The sequence below is a fragment of the Pristiophorus japonicus genome, unplaced genomic scaffold (assembly GCF_044704955.1).
Source record: "Pristiophorus japonicus isolate sPriJap1 unplaced genomic scaffold, sPriJap1.hap1 HAP1_SCAFFOLD_42, whole genome shotgun sequence".
In the NCBI taxonomy this organism is placed as follows: Eukaryota; Metazoa; Chordata; class Chondrichthyes; family Pristiophoridae; genus Pristiophorus; species Pristiophorus japonicus.
Genome location: NW_027254090.1, coordinates 3,048,325 through 3,052,815, shown reverse-complemented (window position 1 = coordinate 3,052,815; position 4,491 = coordinate 3,048,325). Strand labels below are relative to the sequence as shown.

The 4,491-nt window shown below is 43.4% G+C and overlaps 2 non-coding genes across 2 annotated transcripts; one reads left to right on the top strand and one right to left on the bottom strand.

Moving 5' to 3' along the window:
* Positions 1–820: 820 nt before the first annotated feature.
* trnar-ucg (transfer RNA arginine (anticodon UCG)) lies at positions 821–912 on the bottom strand. The gene is given in 2 exon segments: positions 821–856; positions 876–912. It is a non-coding gene; the product is annotated as a tRNA-Arg (tRNA).
* Positions 913–3,942: 3,030 nt separating this feature from the next.
* trnas-cga (transfer RNA serine (anticodon CGA)) lies at positions 3,943–4,024 on the top strand. The gene has a single exon. It is a non-coding gene; the product is annotated as a tRNA-Ser (tRNA).
* Positions 4,025–4,491: the final 467 nt, after the last annotated feature.

The following is a 4,491-nucleotide window of genomic DNA, read 5'->3' as shown; positions in this document are numbered from 1 at the left end:
CTAGTTGCCCTTGTGAAGATCGTGGTGAGCCACCATATGCACCTGAGTAACTCACTGGGCCATTTCCGAGGGAAGTTCAATGTAAACCACGTTGTTGTGGTTCTGGAGTCGCATATAAGCCTGCACTGGTAAGGACAGCAGCTTTCCAACCCTAAAGCAGACTAGTATACCATATGGGTGTGTTACGAAAATGGTCACCATTACTGACACTTTTAAATTTCGAGCTTTAAAAATTGAATTTAAATTTCACTGCTTTCGTGTTTGGCGGTGAATTCCTCTCTCTGGATTACACTTGCATTAACATAAATATCATGCTTTTTTGATTACCCCCCCGCCCCCCTGTGTAATGTGCTTGATGAATCCTCCTGTTCCAGTATAACAGTTTCGTGGGTCTCAAATGCCTCGTACTCATTCTATGCAACAGTTTCGAATGGTAAATGGGCTTCGAATCTTCTTGTACAACAGGCTCAAGGAGCTGGATGACTTCTGCCTCTCCACTGGCTCAATCCCGAAGATTTACTTTCCTCCCTCTGTCCCTGTATAACAGTCTCCAGGAGCTAAATGGCTTCCTCCTGTTCATTGCAACTCGCTTGGGGGGGTTAATGGACTCCTGCTGGCCATGTGTTGCAATCTCGATGACCAGCTCCTGCTTCTGTGTAATCGCTTCAAGGCGCTAAGTGAACTCAGAGGATAAGTGGGTGGGATTGGAGCCACTTTTGTAAAAAGAAGTGCTCGGGCAGCAGTTTCCCTCTCTGAATTGTTGATATGCTGCAAAATGCATTTGTGCGGCCAAGTCAACAGGAAAGCCTGATGCAAAATCCGACTTTGGTGGGACTCGAACCCACAACCTTTGAATACGTTGCTAAACTTCTCACTCGAAATCCAATGCGCTATCCATTGCGCCACAAAGCCGCCTTGAGCTAAACGAATACAAAAGTAAAATATTTTTGATGCCGAAACTGTAACTAAAAACAGAAAAATCTGAAAACACTTTAGTAGACCAGGAAAAATCTGCGGAGAGAGAAACAATTTTCATGTTTCAGGTCGATGAACTTTCATCGCAACTCGATCATTCTGTGTCTGTTTAAAAGGGATGTGCTGTCAGTTCTGGATCATTCTCTGTCTATTTTAAATTATGTGCTGCCAGAGACTCATAGAAATTTACAGCACGGACGGAGACCATTTCAGCCCACAATGTGCACCCCGTCTGAAAAGAGCTATCCAGCCGAATCACACTTTCCAATTCTTGTTCCGTAGCCCAGAAGATTACACCGCGTCAAGTGCACATTCATCTAATTTTTAAATGTGGTGAGGGCTTCTGCCTCTCCCATCCTTTCAGGCAGTGAGTTCCAGACCCCCACCACCCTCTGTATGAACACTTTTCCACTCAGAACCGCTCTACCCTCCTACCAATTACTTTAAATCTGTGCCCCCTGGTTGTTAACCACTTCTAAGGGAAATATATCCTATCAATGCACTCTATCGAGGCAACTCATAATTTTATTCACTTCAATAAGGTCCCCGCTCAGCCTCCTCTGTGCCAAAGGCAACAACCACAGCATATGCAATCTTTACTCAGAGCTAAATTATCCATTCCCGGTAACATCAACGAAAATGAACACCCTACACCCACGAGTGCAATCAGATTGTTCCTGCAATGCGCTGACCAGAACAGCATGTAGTGCTCCAGTTGTGCCACAACTAGTGTTTTATAAAATTCAAGCTTAACTTCCCCGCTCTTGTATTCTATAGCTCAGCTAATAAAGGCAAGTATTCCGTGGGGCTTCTTAACCACAATATCTACATGGTCGGCTACCAACAGGGATCGGTGGAATTGCACTCGAAGACCACTTTGCTCCTCTGCACTCCTCAGTGACCGACCATTTAATGTATATTCCCTTCCCTTATTAGCACTCCCCAAATTCAATACCTCACACTTTGCAGATTGAATTCCATTAGCCTATTTTCAGCCCGCCTGACAATTCATTGATATCTGCTGCAGTCTACAGCTTTCTTGATCATTATAAACCGTAACTGTTTGACCAAGCTTTTAGTCCACTGCACTAATTTCCACTTATGCAGAACGCAGTCAAATTATTATCCCATAATAATTTTGTGAAGCGCCTTGGGACGTGTTACTACATTAAAGGTTCTGTCGAAATACAATTTGTTGTTGTTGTCTCAAAGGTGTCTTACCTAATGTTATATAGTTTGCGCCGCAGAAAGGGACCATTTCCCACAACTGAATTTGCCGGAGTTAATGCTCCACACGAGCCCCCTTCTACCCGACTTCACCGCGTCCTCTCAGAGATTCATAGCTATTTATAGAACGGAAGGAGGTCATTTCAGCTCATCGCTTCCGCTCAGTCCATCAAAGAGCGATCCAGTCGATTCACACGTTCCAGCTCTTGGTCCCTATCCCTGTAGATTATGGCGTTTCAAGAGCACATCGAAGTACTTTGTAAATTGGTTGATGGCTTCTGCTTCTATCACCCTTTCAGGCAGTGATGTTCAGACTAGCAGCACCATCTGGGTGAAAGCATTTCACCTCATAGCCCCTCCAGCCTCACACCAATGACTTTAAATCAATGCCTCCTGGTTGGTTGTTGATCATACTGATAAGGGAACTAAATCCGTCCTATACGCACTACAAGGTCCACTCATAATTTTATACAACTCAGTAAGGTCCACTCTCAGGCTCCTCTGTTCCAAAGAAAACAAGCCCAGCCTATCCAATCTTTCCTCATAGCTAAATTCTCCAGTCCAGGCAACATTCGTAAAAAAACGACTCTGCCGCTCACGGGTGCAATCAGATATTTCCTGCAAATCGGTGACCAGAACAATACACAGTACTCTAGTTGTGGCCTAACTAATGTTTTACACAGTTCAAGTACAACGTCCCCGCTGTTGTACTCTGTGGCTCAGCTAATAAAAGCAAGCATTCCGTGTTGCTTCTTAACCACCTTATCTACCTGGCCTGCTACCATCAGGGATCTGTGGACATGCCCTCCAAGGTCCGTTTGCTACTCTGCCCTTTCCAGTCACCTACCATTTAATGTTTATTCCCTTGCCTTATTAGCCCTCACAAAATGTACTATCTCACACTTCTCCGACTTTAATTCCATTAGCCATTGTCCTGCACACGTGGTCAATTCATTGAAGTCTTCCAGCTGTCCACAGATTTCTTTCCCAATATCAACCATACTAGTTTTTGACACCTGCGCTAATTTATACTTATTCATGTCGTTGTCAACTTGTTATTGCATAATACTCCTGTGAAGCGCCTTGGGACATTTCACTACATTAAAGGCGCTACATGATCATGTTGTTCTTGATGTTTAAAAGTGATGTTACTTAATGTTGTATAGATTCTGCAACATATAAAGATAACATTTTCCCCAACAGGTTTTGCAGGCGGCACACGAGCGCCCTCCCGCCCTACTTCACTGCCTCCGCTCAGCATATTCTTCTAATACTTTTTCACACATGTGCGGAGGTGCACCCTAAATGCATCTGTGCTAGTCGCCGCAGCTACTTCTCGTGGTAGCATCTTCCACATTCTACCCACTCTTTGGTAAAGAAGTTACTCTTGAATTTTCTATTAAATTTATCGGTGACTGGCTTATATGTAAGACGACTATTTCTCAACTCGCATACAATAGCAAATATTGTTTCTGTGTCGACCCGACCAAAACCATTCATAATGTTAAAGTCCGTATCTGCCTTATCTTTTCCATTGAAAAGTTCACCAGTTTGTTCAGTCTTTCCCGAAAAGTAAAACCTTCCAAGTCTTGCCGAATTGCTCCCTTCTGTGCTGTGAGAATCTACAATACTACGATTTAATTTTCATATCGACTGGGAGATACAACAGTGCAAGCATATGGTTCAATTCTTCTGATATTTCGCACCGAACATTGGACTATTGAACAATTCCATTGTGTAGCTGCGATGGCCGAGTGGTTAAGGCATTGAACTCGAAATTTAAAGGGGTTTCCCCGCGCACATTCAAGCTCTGCTCGCAGCGATTGTGCAGCGAACCTATTTTTTTAATGTTTTCCCTGTGGATATCACTGGACCAGAATGTGATCACCGTTCCTGTACTGCCCTTCAATGACGGGAAGCAGTAGTTCGAATTTGGAAAAACTGATACATTTTCGGCATTAAACAGTGATTACTTTGTAGGAAACAGTATTACAAACTTCAGTGAGGAATATTCATAGAAAGCATCATGAAACAAATACATTTTAAGAAAGATCCCTCCAATGTTTAGGTGGAATTCACCGTCAGCTGATGAGGGCGAATGTGATTTGGCTTCGAATAGTTGAACGAGATTTAATACAACGACGACGATAATGACGCGAACCTGCGATCTTCTGATAACATCGGGATTTGCAGGGATGTAAAAGACCTTATCAATTAGTCCAAACGCACTCAGCGGTTTAAAGAAAACAAATGGTGATAACGAGCGAACTCACGGGAATTGCATTTATT